Here is a 10058-nt window from a genome sequence, read left to right as displayed (position 1 = left end):
TTGCTTAAAATCCAACTTCAAGTCACAAAGGAACAAAAAAGTAACTTAATTACATCTAATACTTAGCCCACCATGTATTACTGGAGTCACTGACTTTTAACATTTAATTACCAATTTATTTTTTATTTTATTTTGAGATGGAGTCTCGCTCTATCACCCAGGCTGGAGTGCAGAGAGGCGATCTCGGCTCACTGCAAGCTTCACCTCCTGGGTTCAAGTGATTCTCCTGACTCAGCCTCCTGAGTAGCTGGGATTACAAGCATGCACTACCACGCCTGGCTAATTTTTATTTTATTTTGAGATGGGGTTTCGCTCTTGCTGCCCAAGCTGGAGTGCAATGATGCAATCTCGGCTCACTGCATGCCTCCTGGGTTCAAGCAATTCTCCTGCCTCAGCCTCCCAAAGTACTGGGATTACAGGCCTGAGACACTGCACCTGGCCTAATTTTTGTATTTTTAGTAGACTGTTTCACCATGTTGGTCAGGCTGGTCTGGAACCCCTGACCTCAGGTGCTCTGCCTGTCTTGGCCTCCCAAAGTGCTGGAATCAGAGGCGTGAGCCACTATGCCCAGCCCAATTACCAATGTTTAAATATCAAGTTTCATAAAATCTCGTCTCTCTTGGTAACTGAAAAAGTAAGTGACACTGTATATAAACCTTGCTTGCCACCTATCAACCAGAGCAAATTAATTTACTGTAATTCCCAGTTACAGCTAGCCCCTCCAAGACCTCTGAAGGTATTTCACTTTTTGACCCCTGAATTAAACAGAAGCAAATTCTGATCATGAATTTTGTCATCATTAAAAACAAGCTTTTACAGACAGTCACACTCTCCATAAAGACATTTTTAAAGTTTTATTTCAATTCACTTACTCTGCTTGGCTAGTAAGAATGTCCTTACGTAATTAATAAAATACATAAATTAATTTTTCTCCAGGCCTTAATTATTAGTAAGGTAAGGATACGTTTCCAATTGAAGCTGGCAATGTTAATGCTGGAAGAACATGTGTCAGAAAACCACAAAATTTCATGACTATACTTGCTACACGTTCAGCAAGAGTTACACGTATTTTCAATTCAACAAAGATTAAGCCAAAGAGAATTCTTAGAACATTCCCACTTTTCTTTGGCACGTCAAAAGGCAACGAATGTCATTTTCCCCTGTTTTTATGTGCAGTTTAGAACAAAGACTGACTACCTATGCAGCTGTCCACAGTGGATAAAACAAAAAGCATAAATTTGGTCAAGAGTAAGTCACCTGGGTTGGGCCCATCCAAGGAAGAGTTTGATGTTTCTACTCTCATGAAAAGTACCATGGCAGTACTGGCACTGCACAGTAATTATCTTAGATATTAAGGATAAATGAACATTTCTCCTTAAAATTCAATTTTTTGGAAATGATTGGAGAGGGACGTAACCTCTCCCTCACCTCTGCACTGCCTCTTTTACAACTCTTCTTCCAACACAAAACAGTTTAATCAGCAAGTACTTAAAGAGCTTTTAGCCTTGCTTGTTAATCACAAGGCCCAAGTTAGCATATGGTTTGCCCATAGGAAGAAAGGTAAAAACATGGGCCTTCATGGGTGTTAAAATTCAAGAAACCTTTTCCAGCATATTTTTTCTATTTTCCTAAAGCAACAACCTATGGATTTCCCCATCTGACATTTTCAGGTGATCCCACTGTGTAAATGAGGGACTACACTTCAGTGTTTGAGGGCAAAACTGAGATCTTAGCAACTTATCAGTGAGCAAAGGCAGAAACCAGAGCCCATCTCTCCTTTTCCAAGTTAGTGAGTATAGTTTGTCTAAATCAACATACCAATCAAACAGAGCTTACAACATTCTCCAAGACCAGCCAAAACCCAAACTGGAAATGAATCATGATTGATTTGACTCCATTTTGGCTCACACAGTGCCCTTCCAATCTGTATTTACCTTTACCACCCGGGACCTCACCTTGGACATGTGTACCAGGAAGTAAGGCAATAAACCTACACACAATTCCAAAAGGGCCTGGTCTTCTACTAAGATTTCCTGAAGGCTACTTACTCTACTCATTGACATTTTTGCTTAACTTCAAATTTCTGAAATATACCATATGTGAAAAATTTTAATGTTAATCAGTGTTAACTGTACTATACTTGAACAGAGAAAATTAACTGATATACAAAATGTCAAAATTAACTCTTCTGAGTTTTAACATCATCTTAATAAAAACAAAATAATGCAGCAAGTCTACTCCTCAGGGAAGGCAATAGATTGTATAGTTATCTCCTGAACAGGGTAAAATCACTACCCCACAACTATACAATCTACTACCTCACTCTGATAGAGCAATCTTTTCTTCTGGAATGGAAAGTACAATCTCTTTCAAAAGAGAATTTCAACATAAAATTATCAGCATCAATCAAAATTAAAAAAAACAAACAAACAAAAAAACAACTTATTCCGACACAAAGAAATAAGACAAGTAGTAAAAGGTATCCCCACCCCCATCCAGTGTCCGTGTTACAGATTTTATCTCTAAAGTAATAAACTTGCACACATAAACAAATGCTGCACTACATCTTTTAAAAACAAGTTAATCTTAAATATTACACAATTAGTTAAATGACTTTCTATGAGACCACCTGGATGCAGACTTTTCTATCACGTTAGGAAAGACAGTAGATTGTATAGTTATCTCCCAGTGGTGGGTGTGACCCTAAAACTATACAACCTACTACCTCATCCCACAGTGAAGAGAATAGCCAGGGTGAATGATGAAAAGGAATCACAGTTGAGCACCACAGGAAGGCTCTTTCTTTCCTCCTCGGTAATCCTGGTCTCCTGTGTGAGTAACAAGAAAAAAAAGTATTAGACCATTTTAATTCATTTATGTTGAAAATGAAGTTTAACTGAACATTTTGGCTACATGCATAATCTATGTTGTGCTTTCTTTTCATTTCTTGTATTTCATTAATAGTATTTTAAATGCTTGGTTATCTGAGTCCTCCTAAAACCATGTATTTACAAGATTCAGAAATCACCTTCTTACCACCACCTTTTACTATTATCAGCTGTTGGTTTTCTTACAGTTCCTACAAATGAAAATTCATGAAATAACTTATCATTCCTTGACAAACAACAACAAATCATTACAGGAAAACACAACAGCCTCTAAATTCAATGACTTCAAAACCCAAAAGTCCTGTACATCATGCATAATCCAAGCGCACTAATATACAAAGAGATAATATAAAAATATACATATACACATAAAGAGAAACTAATTTTTAAAGGCACCTACTAATTTAGGAGGTAGCTACTATAAATCTGGGGTACATGTGCAGAACATGGTTTGTTGCATAGTTATACATGTGCCATGGTAGTTTGCTGCATCCATCAACCCATCATCTACATTAGGTATTTCTCCTAATGCTATCCCTCCCCTAGTCTCCCACTCCCTGACAGGCCCTGATGTTCTGTTCCCCTCCCTGTGTCCATGTGTTCTCATGGTTCAACTGCCACTTATAAGTGAGAACATGCAGTGTTTGGTTTTCTGTTCTTGTGTTAGTTTGCTGAGAATGAAGGTTTCAGTTTCATCCATGTCCCTGCAAAAAACAAAAACAAAAACAAAAACAAAACAAAACAAAAAACCTCATCCTTTTTTATGGCTACATAGTATTCCATGGTGTGATTTAGTAACCAAAAGCACTAATTTTTAAAGTTACAGAATGTAATGAAAAACATACAGCTCAATGTAATAGAATTTAAAGTTTAGAAATAAACCCATACATGGGTCAACCGATTTTCAACCATGCCAAGACAATTCATTCAACTGGGAATCATTTTTTCAGCAAATGCTGAGACAGTGGTGGGTGTGACCCTAAAACTATACAATTTAGGATATACCCTAAAACTGTATATCCACATGCATTTGCATTCTTCTTTGTAAATTGGTGTGCAAAACATACCACATAAAAAATAAAACAATCTAATGGTAAGCAAAATATTTTAATAGATATTTCACCAAAGATATGACTCCTAAGCACAAACGGCCAACAGGCACATGAAAAGATACTGTATTATTCATCAGGATAGCTAATAAGATTAATAAAAGCATTGGCAAAGATATGGAGAAAATTAGAACCCTTAGATTGCTGGTGGGAACATGAAATGGTGTAGCTGCTTTGGAGAACAGTTTAGAAAAGTCAAACAGTCATTGTAAGTGGAATCAGAAATACGTATTTAGTCCCTTGTCTCCATTTGGAAATCCTGGCTGGCAAACAGCTCCTAAAACCCCCCAAATCTCCCAAGTGATGAATGTCCGTTTAATGCTACTCAGAGATGACTGGTGGTTCCTACAGTTTCATGAGGGGGCTTGTCACCAGAAAGACCAAAGTGTGATTAGAGGGGTGGAACTTACAGCCTCACACCCTCAACCTCCAGGTAAGGCAGAGAGGTCAGAGAGTAAACCATCATCAAAGGCCAATAATGTAATCAATCATGCCTAAGTATGAAACCTCCATTAAAACCCCTTAAGTGTTAGGGTTCAGAGAGCTCTGAGTTGAAAAACACATCTTCATGCCAGGAGGGTGGTGTAACTCTCCACAGATACAGAAGCTCCTGTGCTAGGAACCCCACCAGACTTCAGCTTAAGGACCTCTTCATCTGACTATTCATTTATATCCTTTATAATAAACCAGTGGTAATAAGTGTCTTCCTGTGTTCTGTGAACCACCCTAGCAAATTACAGACCCAGAGGAAGAATTTGTGAAACCCCCTAATTTACAACTGATTGGTTAAAAATTCAGGTGGCAACCTAGGATTTGAAACTGGCATCTGAAGTGAAGGCAGCCTTGCATGCTTGAGCCCTCAACCTGTGAGGTTTGTATTAACTCCAGGTAGTTTCAGAATTAAATTGATTTGTAGGACAGTTGGTATTGAGTTGAAGAACTGATTGTTGGTGTCAGACAAAACTGGCTGTGATGAGTAAAAACCGTTCACTGTATGACCCAGCAATTCAATTTCTAGGTATATACCCTAGAGAACTGAACATGGTTGGGTGTGGTGATGCAGGCGTATAGTCCCAGATATTCAGGAGGCTGAGGCAGGAGAATCACTTGAGCCTAGGAGTTAAAGGTTGCAGTGAACTATGATCACACCATTGCACTCCAGTCAGAGCAAGACTGTCTCTAAAAAAGAAAAAAAAAAAAGGAGGGCAACAGAATTGAAAAAATGTGTACTTGAATGTGCACAACACTACTCATTTGGAGTCAATAATAACTAGGGTTCAAATCCTGACCCTACTAACTCACTGCCATTGAAACCTTGCACAAGCAATTTAGCTGAAGTCCCTCAGCTTTCCTAGCTGCAGTATCAATACATCTGTAAGAAAAAGGGAAAGAATTATTAATACCATATATCCAAAATATGTAAGGCCCCACCACTTCATCATCTCTAGATGAAAACTGGTGCTAAGAAGCTTAACAACTTGCCCCAAATTAGGGGAGATAGCACTGCATCACCAAACTATACTACATCTGAGCCCATTTCAATTCTACATGGCCAGATGATGCCAAGTATCAACTTGCAGACACACTTGTCCCCAAAGTCAGGCCCTTTATAAGCCAAAATCTTTCCCATGAATCAGCAATGTCCATATATATAAAATTTCGAGATGGAGTCTCACGCTGTCACCCAGGCTGGAATGCAAAGGTGAAATCTCAGCTCCTGCAACCTCCACCTCCTGGGTTCAAGCAATTCTCCTGCCTCATCCTCTCAATTAGCTGGGATTAAAGGCATGTGCCATTACGCCCAGCTAACTTTTGTATTTTGAGTAGAGATGGGTATTCACCATGTTGGCCAGGCTGGTCTTGAACTCCTGATCGCAGGTGATCTGCCCTTCTTGGCCTCCCAAAGTGTTGGGATTACAGGCATGAGCCACTGCGCCCGGCCTACTCCTTACTTTTAAAAAACTAATAGCCAAAATAAATAAATAAATAACAGCCAAAAGCAAAACCATCTGGTACCTCTACTCCAACCCTCTACTCCCTACCAATTTTCTCAGTTAAACCATGTTTGAATCCTCAATCAAACATTAAAAATGTATTATTATCCAACCTCATTGAGTGTCACATGCTTAGTTTGTATTATTGTCAATCCAGCTAAGTAAATAAATACCATATTACTAGAAAGCATTCTGGTAATTTACATACCAAGTGCTATTAACATGACCCTCAATTTTTTGAAAATTATATATATAAATAATCCAATAAATAACATTGTTCACAAACCCCAATACTCTCACTCTCATATTTCTGTTATTTTCTTGTAGATATAAATTGATTTTAATGATCTAATGGTTTCCAGCCTGCAGTTTAGACACTCATTAGAGCAAATGGTGGAAACTAAAACCAAACAGCTGAGGTAAAGCAATGGTCAGTTAGGCAAGCTCTCATAAACACTAAACATAATCCATACACTAGAATTTATGGATTACAAGAACCCATGGAAATGTTCATTTGTAAATCAGGCAAAAACCCTAACTCACTAATCACAACTATATAATGCTTGCGTACTGGGTAAGAGTGGGTGGATAGCTAGTATACATTTAGTTCCTGAAATTTTTCTGTTAATGCTGGCTCCCCATTTACTATGTCCTTGGACAAAGCATATAATTTCTGGGGCCTTTGCTTGCATTCGTAGGCAGGGTACTCTTAGCTAAAATTATCAGAATTCAATCTTCCTGGTAATTCTTTCTTAAAAAGCAACAGAAACACTTTAATATTCACATTCTGTCCTTATTCACATACTACCTCAATCTGTAGCTGGAACTACCCTCCCACTAAAAGTTATGGTGGCCAGGCACAGTGGTTCACGCACTTTGGGAGGCCAAGGCAGGTGGATCATCTGAGGTCAGGAGTTCGAGACCAGCTTGGCCAACATGGTGAAACCCCATCTCTATTAAAAATATAAAAAGTTAGCCAGACATGGTGACAGGCACCTGTAATCCCAACTACTCGGGAGGTTGAGGTACAAGAATCACTTGAACCTGGGAGGCAGAGGTTGCAGTGAGCAGAGATTGTGCCACTGCACTCCAGCCTGGACGACAGGAAGAGACTCCATCACAAAAAGAAAAAGGCAGCAGTGGCTCACGCCTGTAATCCCAGCACTTTGGGGGGCCAAGGTGAGTGGATCACCTGAAGTCAGGAGTTCGAAACCAGTCTGGCCAGCACAGTGAAACCCTGTCTCTACTTAAAAATACAAAAATTAGCCAGGCGTGCTGGGGGCACCTGTAAACCCGGCTACTTGGGGGGCTGAGGCAGGAGAATGGCTCGAACCTGGGAGGCAGAGGTTGCAGTGAACCAAGACTTTGCCATCACAATCCAACCTGGTCAACAAGAGTGAAACTCCTTCTCAAAAAATTTATGGCAACTAAAAGTCAAAAACTTAGACGAAATGTATCTTAAACTTATTTCATTCAATTCAGCATACCAGTACAGGAAAACCGTTAAAGGCAATGGTTTCAGGGTCAAACAGCTACTTAGGGGCTGTGTTCTTTCATATTCGTTTGGGGGAACTGTAATGTTCCCACCTAATGGGGTTGCTGAGGACTGGGATACACCAAAACAAATTGAATGTCTGAGAAGTTAACAAAGAGCAACTTTACTTAAATAAATAAATTTGACAAACTATACTAATATTAATTTTACCTTTCCAGATATACTTGTGATGGCTAAAAATACTATTGCTTTAAAGCATGCTATAAGCAGGCAAACCTACTATTAATTATAAACTTGTCTACATCTGCATCAAGTTTTCATAACTAAGTTACTAACATTCACATTCCTCATTTCATTTGTGTAGTTTTAAATTGACATAAAATTGTATTTTTATTGTGTATATAAAATAGGATTATATTATGGCTAAATCAAGTTAATTAGCATATGTACTACTCCAACAGACTTATTTCCTTATAGTGAAAACACTTAGGAACACACTCCTTAACTTTACAATTTAAAATATTTTTCAAAATAGCTTCTAAATTGTTAAAATACACTAAATTTAGTCCAAATGCAAGCATACTCTACCTTTTAAGCTCTTAATATCTAGTAAGAGTTTTTTTTTTTTTTGAGCTAGGGTCTGGCTCTGTCACCCAGGCTGGAGTACAGTGGCGTGATGTTAGCTCACTGCAACCTCCGCCTCCCAAGTTCAAGTGATTCTCCTGCCTCAGCCTCCTGAGTAGCTGGGATTACAGGTATGCGCCATCACACCTGGCTAATTTTTGTATTTTTAGTAGAGACAGGTTTCACCATGTTAGGCTGGTCTCGAACTCCTGACCTCGTGATCTGCCCACCTCGGCCTCCCAAAGTGCTAGGATAACAGGCATGAGCCACTGCGCCTGGCCAGAGTTTAAATTTTGTTTATGAGCTACTTTATTTCTGAGCTAAAACACTTCCCTACACTTTTACAGTAATTTAAGTTCTCCTGTAATAAAGTAGCTCATAAAGTTCACAAGTAAAATAAACTATTTCCTACACTGTTTCAAAATTACAACACTGGCTACTTTTAACAGATTTCTTTCAATCTCAAATAGCTGAATAACAACAAAATTATCTGACAATGATACAGGCTGAATATTACATTAACAAGCAAACCCTCCCATTGTATTTTGTTTCCTTCCACAGAGCATGTGCAACAGACAAGATAATGAATTTTTTACATGTATAAATAAGTTTCTCTAAAGATAGTTAACCTAATTCTAATTTAAGATCTTATTTCTTATGCTATCAATCATTGCACTAACCTGAGACAAAGATTTAAGTTTGAAATGGCTAAGTAGTAAATCAGGTTTTCCAAAAGGACTACTCCTTATTTCCTTTCAATCTTAGACACATAGCAGACACTTAAGATACTCTCACTGATTAGTCAATATATACAAATTCCGAAGATTTCTAAAAAGGTAACTAATGCCATTTCAACTCCCAGTGTTCCCTTTGTAAATTTACCAACGCAATTTGTTAATTTTGGGCCAACTTCCCTACTACCTCAAGCACATTCTATGCTATCCCTGGATACCTAAGTAAATTCTGCTGCAAACACTATATAATGCACCAAATATTTAGGGTGAGGAAGAATATCCAACTTGGCTAGCTTGTTCTGCTTACCAATCATTATACATATACCATTATTTCTCAACCCTTTAAATATCTTCTGCCTTCCTATCTTCCATTACACCGTTACATTCCTGGTTGAAAAAAACCACTATGTAGTCTACACATCCCCCAAGCGAAGCAAAAAGGTAAAGTCTAATTATTTAATACAGATTCCACAGTTTACTATAAATAACTGTATCCTTAGTAGACAATTCAGTCTATACTGCACAAGAGTGAATTCACTAAGAAAAATGTTCCCTTCTAAGCATTTGACAATTATATAACTTGCCAATGAAAACTATGTATTTTTAACTTCCTGTTAATGAAATATTCACACGAAGCAGAAAAGTATCCTCAAGGGATTGCTTCCAGGATACCACCTTCTCCCTGAGGAATACCCTCAGATGCTCAAGTCCCTTATAAAATATGGTGTCATATTTGCATGTAACCTACACACCACCTCCTATATACTTTAGATTACGTAAAATACCCAATACAATGTAAGTTATACAAAATAGTCATTATACTGTATTGTCTGTATTACTTTTGTTGTATATAGTTTTTTTTCCCCAAATATTTTCCATCTGAGGTTGGCTGAATTCAAGGATGCAAAATCCTTAGATAGAAAGGCCAACTGTGCGTAACAGAAGAGCAAAATGCTCCCAACTTGCATTCATTATGTTATCTTAGAACAAATCATCCAAAATGTCTTAAATATTCTTAGAGAAGCAAAAGTAACTTAAAGGTATAGCTGTTGGTTTCCTCAAAATACTTAAGTCTTGTATCCAGAAAGGGCCTTAAAAAAAAAAAAAAAAAAAAAAAAATCACCTGATTCAGCCAGGCCCACGTGGTGGCTTACACCTGTAATCTTAGCACTTTGGGAGGCTGAGGAAGAAGGATCACTTGAGCTCAGAAGTTG

General features: G+C 38.1%; 1 long non-coding RNA gene across 1 annotated transcript in view; it reads right to left on the bottom strand.

The window, feature by feature from the left end:
- Positions 1–775: 775 nt before the first annotated feature.
- Positions 776–10058, bottom strand: part of LOC116543144 — a 12347-nt gene continuing 3064 nt past the window's right edge. The window contains exon 2 of the long non-coding RNA XR_004265490.1: positions 776–2828. This is a non-coding gene — a long non-coding RNA (uncharacterized LOC116543144). The remainder of the gene's footprint in view (positions 2829–10058) is intronic.

Source organism: Sapajus apella, unplaced genomic scaffold (genome assembly GCF_009761245.1).
Source record: "Sapajus apella isolate SASKATOON/1434 unplaced genomic scaffold, GSC_monkey_1.0 scaffold182, whole genome shotgun sequence".
Classification (NCBI taxonomy): Eukaryota; Metazoa; Chordata; class Mammalia; order Primates; family Cebidae; genus Sapajus; species Sapajus apella.
This window is presented reverse-complemented; position numbering and strand designations above follow the sequence as displayed.